The sequence below is a fragment of the Bos indicus genome, chromosome 10 (assembly GCF_029378745.1).
Source record: "Bos indicus isolate NIAB-ARS_2022 breed Sahiwal x Tharparkar chromosome 10, NIAB-ARS_B.indTharparkar_mat_pri_1.0, whole genome shotgun sequence".
In the NCBI taxonomy this organism is placed as follows: Eukaryota; Metazoa; Chordata; class Mammalia; order Artiodactyla; family Bovidae; genus Bos; species Bos indicus.
This window is the reverse complement of record NC_091769.1, coordinates 6,771,428-6,791,118: the sequence shown is the minus strand read 5'-3', so window position 1 is coordinate 6,791,118 and position 19,691 is coordinate 6,771,428. Positions and strand designations below refer to the sequence as shown.

At 42.6% G+C, this 19,691-nt stretch overlaps 1 non-coding gene across 1 annotated transcript; it reads right to left on the bottom strand.

The window, feature by feature from the left end:
* Window positions 1-8,291: 8,291 nt before the first annotated feature.
* Window positions 8,292-8,363, bottom strand: TRNAY-GUA (transfer RNA tyrosine (anticodon GUA)). The gene has a single exon. It is a non-coding gene; the product is annotated as a tRNA-Tyr (tRNA).
* Between the last annotated feature and the right edge of the window lie 11,328 nt (window positions 8,364-19,691).

Genomic DNA, 19,691 nt, shown 5'->3' with positions numbered 1-19,691 from the left:
CCTTTGTTGCCAGAAGTGTTGGGAGTAAAAGTAGCTCAGAGATACCAATAGAGCAAAAAATGGAGAGGATGAGTTAGAATGACTCTGGAGGCGTTCCACTGTGACCAAGGAGGGCCAGCTTACTCCACCAGAGGGTAGCAGCCTTGACCTGGAAGGGTAATCCGCAGGACTTACAGTTTAAAACAACAAAGAACTTTGAGAAAGACAGAGACAACGATTCTGAGAGATCAAGGATGAGTAGTTTAGAAGGCTTAAGGTAAGTCAAGCCAGTTGATTAATGGCCCTGCAATGGCTGGTTTTGGCCAGGTGTGAGCTGAGGTCAGAGACCTGGGAAGCAGACTAGGCTCAGGAACAGGTTGTCAATGCCAGAGCCTGGAATGGGCAACTTGCTAAGGGCCAGAGTGGGTAGTAAGGGACCAGTGTTTGGGAGGGAAGTGGGCTCTAGGTCATGTCCCTGAAAACGATTTCATCAAAAGCCAGTTTGCCAATTAACAATTTGCTGACAGCTGCCAAACAGCCTAGGGTTCCCAGGTGGTTCATTGATAAAGAATCCACCTGTCAACGCAGGAGACACAAGAGACACGGATTTGATCCCTGGGTCAGAAAAACTTCCTAGAGCAGGACATGGCAACATACTCCAGTTTTTTTGTCTGGAGAATCCCATAGACAGAGGAGCCTTGCAGGTTACGGTCCACAGAGTTGCAAAGAGTCAGATACGACTGAGCATGCATGCAAGCCAAACAGTTGACATGAGTCTGCAACAGAGTCAGGTTTCAAACTTTCAGAAACCAAAGGAAACTCTAGGGATGATGAGGGTCTGCTGTCTGATTTGGTCACATCTCCTCAGCCTATCCTGAGTGGGTTAGCCACTGGTTGAATTCCAAGAAACAAATAATTGAAAAATTATTTTCCTACCAGTTTTATGGTGGCTAATATAGCTACCATACCATTTTATGGTGGCGGCTGCGACCGGCGCACTAAGCGAAGCGCGGCCGTGAGGAGCTACCCCACGTCCGAGGTCAGGGGCAGAAGCCAGGAGGACCCCATGCCCAAAGGGCAGCAGCCAAGAGGAGTTATCCCACGTCCGAGGTCAGGGGCAGCGGCCGAGAGTGCCAGGCTGCGATGGCACAGGAACGGCGGAGAGGAGCTACCCCGTGTCTGAGGCCAGGGGCGGCGGCCAGGAGGAGCAACCCCACGTCCAAAGAGCCATGGCTGCGCGGGCGCAGGAGGGCCTAGAGGAGCTATCCCATGTTGAAGGTCAGGAAGGGCGGCGGTGAGGAGATACCCCTTGTCCAAGGTAAGGAGCAGCAGCTGCGCTTTGCTGGAGCAGCTCTGAAGAGATACCCCACGACCAAGGTAAGAGAAACCCAATTAAGACGGTAGGTGTTGCAAGAGGGCATGGGAGTGCAGACACACTGAAACCATACTCACAGAAAACTAGTCATTCTAATCACACTAGGACCACAGCCTTGTCTAACTCAATGAAACTAAGCCATGCCCGTGGGGCAACCCAAGATGGGTGGGTCATGGTGGAGAGATCTGACAGAATGTGGTCCACTGGAGAAGGGAATGGCAAACCACTTCAGTATTATTGCCTTGAGAACCCCATGAACAGTATGAAAAGGCAAAATGATAGAATACTGAAAGAGGAACTCCCCAGGTCAGTAGGTGCCCAATATGCTACTGGAGATCAGTGGAGAAATAACTCCTGAAAGAATGAAGGGATGGAGCCAAAGCAAAAATAACACCCAGCTGTGGATGTGACTGGTGATAGAAGCAAGGTCCGATGCTGTAAAGAGCAATATTGCATAGGAACCTGGATTGTCAGGTCCACGAATCAAGGCAAATTGGAAGTGGTCAAACAAGAGATGGCAAGAGTGAATATCGACATTCTAGGAATTAGTGAACAAAATGGACTGGAATGGGTGAATTTAACTCAGATGACCATTATATCTACTACTGCGGGCAGGAATCCCTCAGAAGAAATGGAGTAGCCATCATGGTCAACAAAAGAGTCCAAAATGCAGTACTTGGATGCAATCTCAAAAACGACAGAATGATCTCTGTTCGTTTCCAAGGCAAACCATTCAATATCACAGTAATCCAAGTCTATGCCCCAACCAGGAACGCTGAAGAAGCTGAAGTTGAACGGTTCTATGAAGACCTATAAGACCTTTTAGAACTAACACCCAAAAAAGATGTCCTTTTCATTATAGGAGACTGGAATGCAAAAGTAGGAAGTCAAGAAACACCTGGAGTAACAGGCAAATTTGGCCTTGGAATACAGAATGAAGCAGTGCAAAGACTAGTAGAGTTTTGCCAAGAAAATGCACAGGTCATAGCAAACACCCTCTTCCAACACCACAAGAGAAGACTCTACACATGGACATCACCAGATGGTCAACACCGAAATCAGATTGATTATAGTCTTTGCAGCCAAAGATGGAGAAGCTCTATACAGTCAGCAAAAACAAGACCAGGAACTGACTGTGGCTCAGATCATGAACTCCTTATTGCCAAATTCAGACTTAAATTGAAGAAAGTAGGGAAAACCACTAGACCATTCAGGTATGACCTAAATCCATTCCCTTATGATTATACAGTGGAAGTGAGAAATAGATTTAAGGGCCTAGATCTGATAGATAGAGTGCCTGATGAACTATGGAATGAGGTTCATGACATTGTACAGGAGACAGGGATCAAGACCATCCCCATGGAAAAGAAATGCAAAAAAGCAAAATGGCTGTCTGGGGAGGCCTTACAAATAGCTGTGAAAAGAAGAGAAGCAAAAAGCAAAGGAGAAAAGGAAAGATTTAAGCATCTGAATGCAGAATTCCAAAGAATAGCAAGAAGAGATAAGAAAGCCTTCCTCAGTGATCAATGCAAAGAAATAGAGGAAAACAACAGAATGGGAAAGACTAGAGATCTCTTCAAGAAAATTAGAGATACCAAGGGAACATTTCATGCAAAGATGGGCTTGATAAAGGACAGAAATGGCATGGACCTAACAGAAGCAGAAGATATTAAGAGGTGGCGAGAATACACAGAAGAACTATACAAAAAAGAGCTTCACGACCCAGATAATCACGATGGTGTGGTCACTGGCCTAGAGCCAGACATCCTGGAATGTGAAATCAAGTGGCCTTAGAAAGCATCACTATGAACAAAGCTAGTGGAGGTGATGGCATTCCAGTTGAGCTCTTTCAAATCCTGAAAGATGATGCTGTGAAAGTGCTGTACTCAATATGCCAGCAAATTTGGAAAACTCAGCAGTGGCCACAGGACTGGAAAAGGTCAGTTTTCATTCCGATCCCAAAGAAAGGCAATGCCAAAGAAAGCTCAAACTACTGCACAATTGCACTCATCTCAGATGCTGGTAAAGTAATGCTCAAAATTCTCCAAGCCAGGCTTCAGCAATATGTGAACCGTGAACTTCCAGATGTTCAAACTGATTTTAGAAAAGGCAGAGGAACCAGAGACCAAATTGCCAACATCCGCTGGATCATCAAAAAAGCACGAGAGTTCCAGAAAAACATCTATTTCTGCTTTATTGACTATGCCAAAGCCTTTGACTGTGTGGATCACAAGAAACTGTGGAAAATTCTGAAAGAGATGGGAATACCAGACCACCTGATCTGCCTCTTGAGAAATTTGTATGCAGGTCAGGAAGCAATGGTTAGAACTGGACATGGAACAACACACTGGTTCCAAATAGGAAAAGGAGTACGTCAAGGCTGTATCTTGTCACCCTGTTTATTTAACTTATATGCAGAATACATCATGAGAAACGCTGGACTGGAAGAAGCACAAGCTGGAATCAAGATTGCTGGGAGAAATATCAATAACCTCAGATATGCAGATGACACCACCCTTATGGCAGAAAGTGAAGAGGAACTAAAAAGCCTCTTGATGAAGGTGAAAGAGGAGAGTGAAAAAGTTGGCTTAAAGCTCAACATTCAGAAAACGAAGATCATGGCATCTGGTCCCATTACTTCATGGGAAATAGATGAGGAAACAGTGGAAACAGTATCAGACTTTATTTTTCTGGGCTCCCAAATCACTACAGATGGTGACTGCAGCCATGAAATTAAAAGACGCTTACTCCTTGGAAGGAAAGCTATCACCAACCTAGATAGCATATTGAAAAGCAGAGACATTACTTTGCCAACAAAGGTCCGTCTAGTCAAGGCTATGGTTTTTCCAGTGGTCATGTATGGATGTGAGAGTTGGACTGTGAAGAAAGCTGAGTGCCAGAGAATTGATGCTTTTGAACTGTGGTGTTAGAGAAGACTCTTGAGAGTCCCTTGGACCGCAAGGAGATCCAACCAGACCATTCTGAAGGAGATCAGCCCTGGGATTTCTTTGGAAGGAATGATGCTAAAGCTGAAACTCCAGTACTTTGGCCACCTCATGCAAAGAGTTGACTCATTGGAAAAGACTCTGATGCTGGGAGGGATTGGGGACAGGAGGAGAAGGGGAGGACAGAGGATGAGATGGCTGGATGGCATCACTGACTCTATGGATGTGAGTCTGAGTGAATTCTGGGAGTTGGTGATGGACAGGGAGGCCTGGCGTGCTGTGATTCATGGGGTCGCAAAGTGTAGGACACAACTGAGCGACTGAACTGAACTTAACTAAACTGAATATAACTATGGAATTAATCAGTTGAAAGATTTCACAGAATTTCTTTAAGTTTTCAGAGTCTTCCTGGAACTTCAGTGGTTGGGAGGCTGGCCACTTGGGGAGAAAAAGGGCTGATCATTTCCTGCCTCTCTATCTGCTGCTTTCTTGGCCTACAGCCAGAAATAGCTCCCACCTGCTTTCGGCCAGCTTTATGATCTCTCATGAACTGTAGCTGTGGAAGAGAAACCAGCAAGCCAAAGCCAGATAGAGACAGCCCTTGTGGAGTTGACCCTCTCCTGGCTATGAAAAATGAGTATTTATGTCCAGCTGCTAGGTCCTCATTGACTAGAGTCTAGCAAATTTGGAGGCATTCCAAACGCAGTACATACAGGGAGTGCAATGGTTTTGTGGCCAGAAATCCTGCCAGGGTGTTGGCTGGGCTGTCTGTGGAGCCGCCTCTTTGCTCAGCTTTCCCCCTGAGCATTGCAGATGGGAGGACTGCGTCTGTTGGCAGATGGTGCCCTGCATGCTCCCTTTCTCAGGGAGTAGCTGTTAGTGAAGGTGAATGTTGAAAGCTACAGAGCTCTCGCCAGTGATCAGAACAGTCAGCACATCTGTGTGCCAGGCCTGTCCGAGGCAGAAAGACTGGACTCTGAGGTTCAGAGGTTTGTGGATTCTCCCATCCGAGTACTAATCAGGCCCAACCTTGCTTAGCTTCCAAGATCAGATGAGATTGGGCCTGTTCTGGGTGGTATGGCCATAGACTGTCAATTCTCCCATGTGTTTTGAAAACTATATTTGACAAGTGAGTATATTGATTTGTGGCTTCCTGGGTGGCCTGGTTTCATAGTCATCCAAGATTGATAATAAAGTAATATTGGCATAATAAAATATTGAGTCAGGGCAATATTGAGCAATAATTATTGAGCAATAATACCTATTGCTATAGTAGGAACATTGGAGGGAAAGAAAACAGACTGAACACAAAGATCTCCTGTTCTTATCACCTGATAAAATCTTCATAAGACAGAAAGAGAGAGAGATTGAGAGAGAGAGATAGAGAGGTTTCACCAATAGCAATAAAGCAAGGAAAGGAGTACAACTTTAGGTCAAAACTTCGAAAAGTAAGTAGTAGCCAAGCAATAAAGAGATTCTTACCGTTGACCCTCTCTTCATCTTATCCCAGCCCAACTGAGCAAGGCAAAAGAATTAGGTTGTTTGATCCAATCTCAACAACTTCCAGTGGTTTCCCAGATGGCACTGGTGGTAAAGAACCCACCTGACAATGAGGGAGACCTAAGAGACGCAGATTTGATCCCTGGGCTTGGAAGATCCCCTGGAGAAGGAAATGGCAACCCACTCCAATATACTTGCGTAGAAAATTCCATAGACAGAGGAGCCTGGTGGGCTGCAGTCCATGGGGTCGCAAAAAGTGAGGCACGACTGAGCTCACCCAAACACACACAGGCGAGAAATGGACTGAGGTGGTCAGCAGATAGACCAGGGAAAAGTCACAGATCCCTAAAGAGAAGCCACCATCACCACAGGATGGCCACAGAGGCAGGAAAGGGACTTCCCTGGGGCCAGTGGGGCCCAGTGGTTAAGAATCTGCCCTTCCACTGCAGCGGGCACAGGTCTGATCATTGCTCAGGATCCTACATGCCATGCAGTGCGGCCAAAAGAAGCCCCACAAAAAACAGGCGTCAGAAGAACTGCACGATCTCACCATTTTCTTGGTTTCATGCTGAGTTAGGAATATGATTGGAAGCCATAGAAATAGATACTCCTCCACCCAGGGAGAGGCTTCCTGGTTATAAGAAATCTCAGAAAACAGAGCAAAGCCCGGGTACCGTAATAACAGGTACACACAGTCCCCGAAGGACTCTTCCCTTCTCCCCTCCAGTTATACAGAGAAACGAGGAAAGCCCAGTAATCAGCTTGAAAGTTCTTCTTTTTAAAGGAAGAGAAATATGGAAGAATAACAAGGACAGTGGCTTCATGTCATAGATCAGACATCAGATGAACAGAAGCCCCTAGAGCAGGGTTTCTCAACTTGATCACTTAACATTTTCAGCCAGATAATTCTCGGTTGTGGGGGAGTGGAATACCGTGTGCATTAAAGAATGTTTAGCAGTATCCCTGACCTCTACCTGTTAAAGGTCAGTAGCAACCCCCCCCCCACCAACTCCTACCCGAGTTGTGACAACCAAAAATATCCCCATGTTTTCTGGGGTACAAAATCACCCTGAGTTGAAAAACACTGCCCTAGAGTCTAGACATGGCAGCCCACTTCAGACATGAGCAAGAAGAAAAGAAATGGTATGGTAACTAGAGAAACATACCATAATTCATTTGAACCATAAGTGAATTAGATTAAAGAAGTGAGCAAGTGAAGAGATAGACAATGAATCTACTCTAGAAGAAAATATAACTCAAGGAAAAGAAGAAATGTCTCTCACTCTTTCTCATTTCAGAACAACGGATGATTTAGAGCAATTAATAATAGTATTGACAATATAAATTCACTAAAGTGAAAGTTCAAAGACTAGGTGGTAAAATAACAGATTTCCTTTGGAAATCCTCTAGCCTGCCTGAATAGGTTTTTCTGGCCACATGTGATTGTTCAGAGCCTCCCAACTGTGAGAGGCAGGAGATGTTCTAAACTGTCTAAACACAGATTCTTTTGAGTAGTTAAAAGATTGATTAGAAATTGTATTGGTGAAGGGATTTTCACTTGTTGGGCCAACGTTTGCTGCTAAGTTTCCATATCCCTTACCTGCTGTGTCCCTGGCAGTGTATTGATTAATATAATTGGTGTAAGTAGTAGCTTTAATGTTTCTAACCTGGGACCCTTGAGTTAATTCTTTTTCTTGTTATAGCCCACCACACCTTTGCTCTGTAGGAATGCAACTTTATCTAATGCTTTTGGAGGGTGGCTCCTGACCAATCACCTTTAGAGAAAAATAAGTTTTCTGAAGAAAGGGTCTTAAAATGTTAACAGGCCTCTGGGCCAGAAGATGATGCAAATCACCTAAGCTTTTGCATATGATAAGTTTGCAGGAAGAAAGCCTGGCTTGCTGCCTGACTCTACCCCTTCCCCCATTATCCTCTATGCATAACTTAAGGTATAAAAACTACTTTGGAAAATAAAGTGCGGGCCTTGTTCACCCAAAACTTGGTCTCACCATGTCGTTCTTTCTCTTACCTTCTGGCTGAATTATTCAGCCTCTTTTCTCCACTGAATTTCCTCACTGAGCTATCCTTATTTCAGCCGCTTTTCTCCACTAAATTTCCTCACTGAGCTATCCTCATTCTATTACTCTTTATATCCTTAATTAACGTTTAATTAAGCAGTTGTTTCCTGATCCTCACCGACGCCGTCCCCGCTTCGAATTCCCTGGATTAGCCGGGGCTGGTCCCCGGCAGGGAATGAATTCAAAGGATGGTCTTAAAATAGGGTTTGACTTCAAAAGGTAAAGCTCATTTTAAAAGAAAAAGGAAAAGGGACTGCTCTAAACTAAAAGAGACTAAGTGAAGCAAAGCGAAATTGCTCAGTTGTGTCCAACTCTTTGCGACCCCATGGACTGTAGCTTACCAGGCTCCTCAATCCATGGAATTCTCCAAGCAAGAATACTGGAGTGGGTTGCCACTTCCTTCTCCAGGGGATCTTCCCAACCCAGGGATCGAACCTGGGTCTCCTGCATTACAGGCAGACACTTTACCGTCTGAGCCACCAGGGAAGCCCATAAAGAGACTAAAGAGACAGTTAACTGCCACCTGTAATTCTTTGATTGAATCCTTGTTCAAAAGAAAAAAGCAACACAAAGTGTATTCTTGGGACAACTAGAAACATCTCAATATAGATTGGATACTAAATGGTGGTGTGAAATTACTGTTACTAGTTTAAGTAATGATATGCAGTTATCTAGGAGAATGTCTTCTTCAGAGGAGATGCATGCTGAAGTCTTTGGGGGTAAAGTGCCTCGATGTCTGCTTCTTACTTTCAAATGGTTCAAAAGAAAAAATGTATATATAGATGATTGATGGAAATAAAGCAAAATTTTAGGATGTTAACGATTATTCAGTCTAGGTAGTAGGCATTCAGGTTTTCATTTCATTACTCTTTCAACTTTTTCATGTTTTTGAAAGTGTTCATAATATTTTAGAAAGATTTATTCATTTATTTTTGTCTGTGCCAGGCCTTCGTTTCTGCATGTGGGCTTTCTCTAGCTGTGGTTACGGGGGGGCTACTCTTTGTTGCTGCTCACGGGCTTATTGCAGTGGCTTCTCTTGCAGAGCACAGGCTCTAGGTCCGTGGGCTTCAGGAGTTGTAGCTCAAGGCTCTACACCACGCAGGCTCAGTAGCTGAAGCAAAGAGGCCTAGTTGCTTCGTGGCATGTGGGGATCTTTCCAGAACAGAGTTCAAACTTGTGTCCCCTGTATTGGCAGGTGGATTCTTAAACACTAGACCTCGAGGGAAGCCGTCATAATTTTTTTTTCCTAAGTTGAGGAGAAAACATGGTCTGAAAAAGAGGAAATTGCTTTTCCTATTCTAGAACTTAATTTCCTTTTCAAGTTCTAAAAGTTTTCATCCTTCAGTCTGGTTGTTTGGGCAGATTGAGAGTTCTCAGACCCTGAAGGTATACAGGAAGGATGAGTGGGAGGAAAAAGTGAAAAGTCACTACAGAGACTCAAACGAGTCCAAGAGGAAACTGCCCAACTGTGGTCAGTGGCTGCCTTGGGGTAGTTTGTTTATCACTGTTTCTTCTTCTTTTTTTTAAAAAAATCTGCTTCCTTACAGTTTCCCATAATTTCCAAATTTGTATAGTGATTGGTGATTATTTTTTGATGAGACAAAAGAAAAGAAATTTAATTAAATGGGACAGAGGTAAAAGAGTGAAACTGACTTTGCTTACACAAAATATTTTAAATTGATTGGAGTTTGGACAAACCTACACTTTGGGACAGAGATGCTAGCTGACACTTGCTTCCTTTCTTAGAAGTAGAGAAAGCATTTAGAGTGAAAAGTGTTTTGTCTAGAAGAGGGAACGATTACAGTCTCAGAAAAACTGAAGAGTGTAGAACTTTAGACATGAATAGGGTAGAAGGGAATTTAGAGGCTAGATGAGAAAGGAGGGTTTTCTTTTTAAGATGTCTCTTTGACTTTGAAGAGTTTAGAGTCTCAGAGGGCTGGTTCTAGGTGCAAGGGAAATGGTGAAGGGGATTTTCAGGTTTCCTTCCAAACTGCCTGATCCAAGTTAGAAAGAAGACAGGAGTCTAGAATACCCTTTGAAAGTAAACATGAATGTCGAGGGGTATCTAAACTGTGAGCGGTGAAGGGCAGTTTGGAAGTGAGACTTGTTCTTAGACATTTTCTACCTTAATTCTCCTATGAGGACTTCCTGAGACATTAAGTGACTCACCCAAAGTCAGCCATTTAATGACAGAAGCCAGTTTGAAAAAAAAAAAAATCTCATGTAAGGATCCAGCTGCGAAATGATTAGTATGTATACACTACATGGGGCGTCCCTATACCTCAGACGGTAAAGAATCCGCCTGCAGTGCAGGAGACCTGGGTTGGATTCCTGGGTGGGGAAGACCCCCTGGAGGAGGGCATGGCAACCCACTCCAGTATTCTTGTCTGAAGAATCCCCATGGACAAAGGAGCCTGGTGGCCTACAGTCTATGGGGCAGCAAAGAGTCAGACACGACTAAGCGACTAAGCACAGCGCAGCATAGCACATGTGCTACATAGGAGGAGGGCATGGCTACCCACTCCAGTATTCTTGCCTGGAGAATCGCACGGACAGAGGAGCCTGGCAGGCTACGGTCCGTAGGGTCGCAAAGAGTTGGATGCATCTGAGGCAACTGAGCATGATGCACACACTCTATAGAAAATGAATATTTTAGGCCTCCAAAAATGTACAGTAAAGTAACATGTGAATCTGTAAGTTCATATATGTAGTGTAACCGATTGGTAGCAATCTAGATTGATTAGTAACTATAATTGAAGTCAAACATAATTATATAACTTTAACCTGTTCTAGTTTAATGTCACTCAAATTAGATCACTAAATTGAGATTATGAAGATTAGTAGACTTGAAAATAAAGCTAAACACGAATAAAGCCTCCAAATGACTCAGGTTGTCATATGCCAACCTTGAACTTTCCTGACACAACTTTTAAGCAATGAAAACTTTATCTAGCCTTCAAGATCACCACATAGACCATTATTAGAAAAACTTGAATGTCCTTGGAAAAATAAAGATGTGTGTTTGTACAGTTCTAGGCTACAAGATCCTGTGGTTTGGCCTCAGCTCTGCCATAACAAGTTGTGTGTTTCTTGAACAAATCACTTAAACATCAAAGACCTCAGGTTCTTGTCACTTACTTTTGACAGGGAATATTTCAAGCTGTCTACTGAGAACTGACATAAGCCAATTCGTTCAACAGTTGTTAGTTCAGTTCAGTTCAGTCACTCAGTCGTGTCCAACTCTTTACGACCCCATGAATTGCAGCATGCCAGGCCTCCCTGTCCATTACCAACTTCCGGAGTTCACTCAGACTCACATCCATCAACCTAGTGATGCCATCCAGCCATCTCATCCTCTGTCATCCCCTTCTCCTCCTGCCCCCAATCCCTCCCAGCATCAGAGTCTTTTCCAATGAGTCAACTCTTCGCATGAGGTGGCCAAACTATTGGAGTTTCAGCTTTAGCATCATTCCTTTCAAAGAAATCCCAGAGCTGATCTCCTTCAGAATGGACTGGTTGGATCTCCTTGCAGTCCAAGGGACTCTCAAGAGTCTTCTCCAACACCACAGTTCAAAAGCATCAATTCTTCAGAACTCAGCTTTCTTCATAGTCCAACTCTCACATCCATACATGACCACAGGAAAACCATAGCCTTGACTAGATGGACCTTTGTTGGCAAAGTAACGTCTCTGCTTTTCAATATGCTATCTAGGTTGGTGATAGCTTTCCTTCCAAGGAGTAAGCGTCTTTTAATTTCATGGCTACAGTCACCATCTGCAGTGATTTTTGGAGCCCAGAAAAATAAAGTCTGGCACTGTTTCCCCATCTATTTGCCATGAAGTGATGGGACCAGATGCCATGATCTTCGTTTTCTGAATGTTGAGTTTTAAGCCAACTTTTTCACTCTCCTCTTTCATTTTCATCAAGAGGCTTTTGAGTTCCTCTTCACTTTCTGCCATAAGGGTGGTGTCATCTGCATATCTGAGGTTATTGATATTTCTCCCGGCAACTTTGATTCCAGCTTGTGCTTCTTCCAGCCCAGCGTTTCTCATGATGTACTCTGCATAGAAGTTAAATAAGCAGGGTAACAATATACAGCCTTGACGTACTCCTTTTCCTATTTGGAACCAGTCTGTTGTTCCATGTCCAGTTCTAACCATTGCTTCCTGCCTGCATACAAATTTCTCAAGAGGCAGGTCAGGTGGTCTGGTATTCCCATGTCTTTCAGAATTTTCCACAGTTGATTGTGATCCACACAGTCAAAGGCTTTGGCATAGTCAATAAAGCAGAAATAGATGTTTTTCTGGAACTCTCTTGCTTTTTTGATGATCCAGCGGATGTTGGCAATTTGGTCTCTGGTTCCTCTGCCTTTTCTAAAACCAGTTTGAACGTCTGGAAGTTCACGGTTCACATATTGCTGAAGCCTGGCTTGGAGAATTTTGAGCATTACTTTACAAGCATGTGAGATGAGTGCAATTGTGTGGTAGTTTGAGCATTCTTTGGCATTGCCTTTCTTTGGGATCGGAATGAAAACTGACCTTTTCCAGTCCTGTGGCCACTGCTAAGTTTTCCAAATTTGCTGGCATATTGAGTACAGCACTTTCACAGCATCATCTTTCAGGATTTGAAAGAGCTCAACTGGAATGCCATCACCTCTACTAGCTTTGTTCATAGTGATGCTTTCTAAGGCCCACTTGACTTCACATTCCAGGATGTCTGGCTCTAGGTCAGTGACCACACCATCGTGATTATTTGGGTTGTGAAGCTCTTTTTTGTACAGTTCTTCTGTGTATTCTCGCCACCTCTTCTCAATATCTTCTGCTTCTGTTAGGTCCATACCATTTCTGTCCTTTATCGAGCCCATCTTTGCATGAAATGTTCCCTTGGTATCTCTAATTTTCTTGAAGAGATCTCTAGTCTTTCTCATTTGATTGTTTTCCTCTATTTCTTTGCATTGATCGTTCAGCAGCTGTCAGGTACAAATAAATACTCTGGTGATTAAATAGGTGGAGGGTGTCTCTGTTCCACAAACTTGCTTCCAAGTTATAAGCTACAGTGAAAGCAAATCTTCAAACAAATTCTGCCTAATCATTTGTAAGCAAACAAACACAAAGTTATCTTGTAACCAACACTAAGAGCAGATCTCAGTCTCTGGCTTCAGGCACTCTGACTTGTATCTGAAGTTGGTGGTTCACTCTTAGTGGACTGGGCAGAAATTCACCTTGTAGTTATCAGGAATCTTTTCTGAAGTGACAGCTGCTGGATAAAGCAAAGCTCTAGACCTCAGATGCTCCACCAAGAGTAATAACTTGTTGGGCTTCTTGGATTCTGACACCCTATTCATGAATTGAACACCACTCATCTCATCAATAAAGTGCAGTGAAAGTGTTAGTCGCTAAGTTGTATCCTACTCTTGGCGACCCCATGGACTGTATCCTGCCAGGCTCCTCTGTCCATGGAATTCTCCAGGCAAGAATACTGGAGTGGGGTTCATTTTCTTCTCCAGGGGATCTTCCTGACCCAGGGATTGAACACAGATATCCCACATGGCAGGTGAATTCTTTACCATCTGAGCCACCAAGGAAGCCCAGTCTTTGAATCTTGACCACCACTCATTTCACCAACAAAAGTTATACATTATGTCCCTCAGCTAATTAGCAAACCGTTGGGTAGATTTCAATAAGTTATTTGGAATGCTTGTGTATCTATCTCATGAGTACAGATTCTTGGTTGGAGTATTTTAAATATAAACTAAATACCTCTATGGTGAGGTGAAAATTAACTTATACATGTACACAAGTCTTTATTCTGTTGGACACCATAACATCTCTCAACATCCAATAATTGAGACATGGTTAAGTAGACAATTATTTAAGACCATGGAAGTTCATAAAAATATCTACTATGTGGCTACATCAATATTTGGAAATCTGTGTACAAAAGAATGTTAAATGGAAAAAAGCAAAATATGTAAAGAAATGTATATTAAGGCATTTTTTAAAAATTCAGATTATGTACATTATCAATATGTATTGAAGGATCTCAAAAGATGTAATGTCTTTCCTGCTAATATTTTTCAAGTACAAAATAGGAAAAAAATGCCATGATACTATGATCTTTCAAGTTATTCAGAAACATTCTTAATATTCAGATTCCAAGCCACAACCATTCATTCAAATCAATAGTTATTAAGCATTTACTCTGTGTCAGGCAGGGCTTCCCAGGTGGCTCAGTGGTAAAGAATCCACCTACCAACACAGGAGCTGCAGGAGACTAGGGTTTGATCCTTGGGTCAGGAAGATCCCCTGGAGGAGGAAATGGTAACCCACTCCAGTATTCTCACCAAGATGATCCATGGACAGAGAAGCCTGGCAGGCTATAGTCCAAGGGGCCGCCAAGAGTTGGACTTAACTCATCATCCGTGTTGCTCATCATCCATGTCAGGCACTAAGGGCACAAAGATAAATAAGACCAATACTGGGCTTCATGGAGTGAGCAATCTGGTGTTTGGAAACAAGTACATTGGTCATTATCAAGGCTGTATATTGTCACCCTGCTTATTTAACTTCTATTCAGAGTACATCATGAGAAACGCTGGGCTGGAAAAAGCACAAGCTGAAATCGAGGTTGCCGGGAGAAATATCAATAACCCCATATATGCAGATGACACCACCCTTATGGCGGAAAGTGAAGAGGAACTAAAAAGCCTCTTGATGAAGGTGAAAGAGGAGAGTGAAAAAGTTGGCTTAAAACTCAACATTCAGAAAACGAAGATCATGGCATCTGGTCCCATCACTTCATGGGAAATAGATGGGGAAACAGTGGAAACAGTATCAGACTTTATTTTTCTGGGCTCCCAAATCACTGCAGATGGTGACTGCAGCCATGAAATTAAAAGACACTTACTCCTTGGAAGAAAATTTATGACCAATCTACATAGCATATTGAGAGGCAGAGACATTACTTTGCCTACAAAGGTCCGTCTAGTCAAGGCTATGGTTTTTCCTGTAGTCATGTATGGATGTGAGAGTTGGACTGTGAAGAAAGCTGAGCGCTGAAGAATTGATGCTTTTGAACTGTGGTGTTGGAGAAGACTCCTGAGAGTCCCTTGGACTGCAAGGAGATCCAACCAGTCCATTCTAAAGGAGATCAGCCCTGGGATTTCCTTGTAAGGAATGATCTAAAGCTGAAACTCCAGTACTTTGGCCACCTCATGCGAAGAGTTGACTCATTGGAAAAGACTCTGACGCTGGGAGGGATTGGGGGCAGGAGGAGAAGGGGACGACAGAGGATGAGATGGCTGGATGGCATCACTGACTCAATGGACGTGAGTCTGAGTGAACTCTGGGAGTTGGTGATGGATAGGGAGGCCTGGTGTGCTGCGATTCATGGGGTCACAGAGAGTTGGACACGACTGAACGACTGAACTGAACTGAACTGACGTACTGTAAGAGACATGAAAAATGCTGCCCAAATTTCCAAAACTCTAGAACCCAAAACTTCCCTTAGCCTGTAGGACATATGGATGGGACTAGACTACAGACAACCAATGAAACAAAACCCGTGTTGTGACTCCCCATCCATCCCACTTTCTCAAGTTCTTTCTTTTGTGTCTTAGTACCAGACAAGCCTATGTGGCTATGTCCGCAGGCTCCTTCCATGTCTGGTATTGAACTTTTCTCCCCCAAAGATCTTGCTGACTGTAGAAGTCCTAGATATTTCCGTAATCCATAGACTTAGCCCTGTGATTATTAAATCTCCTGATAGGAAAACTCTATTTTAATGGGGACAATGTTTGGTGAAGCCGATTCTCTTCCTAGGAAATTTGAACTGTAGGTCTGAAGAAGGAACCAAAGAGTTGGTGGTAGTAACAGAATCCAAAAGACTCAGAGTATGGCACATGGAAGCTATGAGTAAGCAGAAACTATGAGTAAGTAGGAGATATGAGATGGAGGGTCAGGCGGTTGGTTGGTAGTAAGAAGGCAGTGACAGAGAGAAGCTGTCAGCATAAACACAAGGGCCCATCAAACTGCTGCAAGAACAAAGATGGTGTTTGGGTTTTAGAGTATTAGGCAACCTGCTGCCCTCATTAGACTTCTCCCTAATCCTTTTCTTCCCAACTGCCACCAGCTCTCCTCCTTCAGCTTCTCTCTCTAGGCTGCCTATGTCATCTGCTCATGAACACTGCCTTCAGTTTGAAAAGGGCCACCATATTGAGAAGAATAGCCAGCCAAAGATCATCCAGCGTCCTTCAGTTATGGATTATACATGGAAAAGAAAAGCAAGTTTGGCAGCATGGATTTTCTTTCTGAATTTCCTTTGGGAGCCTGATCATTAACACAGAAGACATTTCCTTCTATGTAACAGTAAAGCCATCAAATGGTCCACTTGTCACCTTGCAAAAAAAAAAAAAAGATCTTGCCAAAACAGATAAATATTAAAACAAAACAAAATAAACCCCCCTACCACAGTATCAATTGCTACTGGGTATTCCCAGTGGTTCAGAGGTAAAGAATCTGCCAGTCAATGCAAGAGACGGGGGTTTGATCCCTGGGTTGGGAAGATCCCCTGGAAAAGGAAATGGCAACCCATTCCAGTATTCTTGCCTGGGAAATGCTATGGACAGGGGAGCCTGGTGGGCTGCAGTCCATGGGGTCGCAGAGTCGGAAGCAGCTGAGTGACTAAACGACAGCCACCACGACCACTCTCATACCTACAAACCTCACTGTTGCTGCTGTTAAGCTGTTTGGAAATCTAGTAGAACGTAGTCTCCCCTCCCGTCTACTCTGTACACCTAGACATGGTTGCTCCATTGTACCATTGTGAGGATACATAGTTTTTTGCAATGCTGTGTAGCTGTTCCCTCCAACATAGCAGGAAAAATAATTACCTTGATGAATGTTTATAAAATGCTCAATAACAACAACTTTACACTGTTAACCCACAGAAAACAGCAAAATTCTGAAAAGCCATTATGCTTCAATAAAAATTAATTAATTAAAAAAAGTAAAAAAGGATAAAAAAATATGCCATACCAAAGAATCTTGTATTTTCCTTTAAATGTTGGCAGATGAGGAAATACACCTGGGAGGAATTAGAGTTATGTAAGAAGATACGGTATTCCTATGCAGGAGACCCTGGGTTGATTCCTGGGTGGGAAAGGTCTCCTGGAGAAGGACCAGGTACCCACTCCAGTATTCTTGGGCTTCCCTGGTGGCTCAGATGGTAAACAATCAGCCTGAAATGCAAGAGACCTGAGTTTGATCTCTGGGTTGGGAAGATCCCCTGGAGGAGGGCGTGACAACCCACTCCAGTATTCTTGCCTGGAGAATCCCCATGGACAGAGGAGCCTGGTGGGCTAAAATCCAGGGGGTCGCAAAGAGTCGGACACAACTGAGCGACTAGGCACACAGCACACAAGAAGATATGGTATTATTCCATGTAGAATAAAAGATAGATGTAGCTGAAAGTTCTCTGTTCTTTGGGGGGTATTGTTTATCTTCATTTTACTACTGTATCTTTTTAAATCCCCATTAATCTGCATTTAATTAACATCTTGATTTTGAAATTGCTGTTGTTTAAACTTGTACAGCTAAAAGGAAATCTTGAGTTACCCAACCATCAATTACTAGTTGAGTAATAAAAGCTATTGAAGGGAGTCTTGCTTACCAGCCTGCACACACAGTGTTCCCTCCCTTCTGTTATGAACTCTATACATACTGATATTTAATATAAAATAAACAGCTTCCTCAGTTGCTCAACAGTAAAGAATCTGCCTGCCAATGCAGGAGATGAAAGAGATGCAAGTTCGACCCCTGGGTCTGGAAGATCCACTGGAGGAGGAAATGGCAACCCACATGTAGCAGTACTGACAGGAAAGCCCCATGGACAGAGGAGCCTCATTGGCTGCAGTCCATGGGGTTGCGAAGAGTCAAACGCAACTATCTGAGCACTCACTCAAACAAAGATGGGACACACCGCAGTTCTCCTCTTGGTCTGAGTTCCCAGTTCTTTGTCCCTGTCTGAGTTGGGCAACAGACGAGTAAAACAATTATTGCAATGCAGTGTGTTCAGTGGGAGGCATTTGACTCACACTGGTGTCTGGGGCATGAGGTAGCAACTATTAAGAAATACTTTTGTATTTATGGTTCGGAATAGATTAGATAAATAAATGACATCAAAGTCTTAAACAACTAATATTTTTTCTCAATATCTAACCCTTGTCCCCAATTGTTCCTTGAATAATCCATTTCTTCCCAATTAAATTATAATATATAAAATAGCTATTATATTATGATGTTTATACAAATATATGGGAATTTCCTTTTCTGTTTCATTCATTTTTGTATTCTTTTGCTGTATCTTAACCTTTACTTATCGTGGCTTTAGAATGTTTTGGTAGCTAGGGAGCCTAGTCCCCCTAAATGTTCTTCTCTGTAAAATTTTCCTTGCCATTTTACAAGTTCTTTCACATGAATTTTAGGATTATTTCATCAAGCACTCTTCTCCCTCAATAGTTCCTGGTGGCAATTCGATAAATCCACGTATTAATGTGGGCTGAACTGACGTGTTTATACTCTTCAGTCCTCTCTACCAAGGACATCAATAGGATATGTCTACAAGGAACAAAAATTTATACATATTTTCTTACAAAAATTAGGAGTTTATCATGAGAAAAAGAGGAGAAGGGGACGACAGAGGATGAGATGGCTGGATGGCATCACTGACTTGATGGACATGAGTCTGGGTGAACTCCGGGAGTTGGTGATGGACAGGGAGGCCTGGTGTGCTGCGATTCATGGGGTCGCAAAGAGTCGGACACGACTGAGCGACTGATCTGATCTGATGAGAAAAAGTGACAAAGACATTTCTTTGTATTTATATATTTCTGAGGTTTGCTATTTTTCTCTTCATGGCACATTTCTTTTTTTTTTTTTTTAACTTGCCTATGATGGTTTAGGTATTTTGTTTGCCATCATAAACAGATTACTTTTCCCTTCTATTTCCTTATAAAGGAAAGATATTTTTAAAAAATGTTTTATTATATTCAACCACTTTACCAAGTTCTGCTATTTTTAACAGTTTTTCTGTGGGTTTTCTTAGGGCTTCTATGTAAACAAATCATTTTCACGCAATGAATATTTAGGCTCCTTTTATAAACTTGCTTATTAAACCACTTGGAGGTGGAATGAAAAATGAGAAAGTGGGACTTGAAGGTCTGGAAATTGGATGAGAAATTATGGTGTTTAAGAACCAAAGCAGAGTAATAAGGGTTGAATGAAAAGGATGTATTAAGAGAAATTCAAAAGGTAGAAGAATGTGAAGGACTCAGTGATTTGGGAAAAGGGATTAGGGGAAATAAAGGATGATTTATTTTTAATTAATTAATTTTTATTGAGGTATACTTGACTTACAATGTTGTGTTAGGTTAGATTCTGGTGTATAGCAAAGTATATTTATATATTAATATACATATATATTCTTTTTCACATTCTTTTTCCATTATAGTTTATTACAAGATGCTGAATATCTTGTGCTATACAGTAGGACCTTGTTTTTTATCTCTTTTATATGCAGTAGTTTGTGTCTGTTAATCTTAATCTCCTAGTTTATCCGCTCTGCCACCGCCTTTTCCCTTTGGTAACTGTAAGTTGGTTTTCTGTGTCTGTGAGTCTGTTTCTGTTTTGTAAATGAGTTCATTTGTATAGGATGACATTTAAAACTAATTTTGCTTATTTGCTTTTGGCTGTGCTGGGTCTTCACGCTACGGGCTTTCCTCTAGCTGCGGTGAGCAGGCCTCCTCTCTAGTGGCCT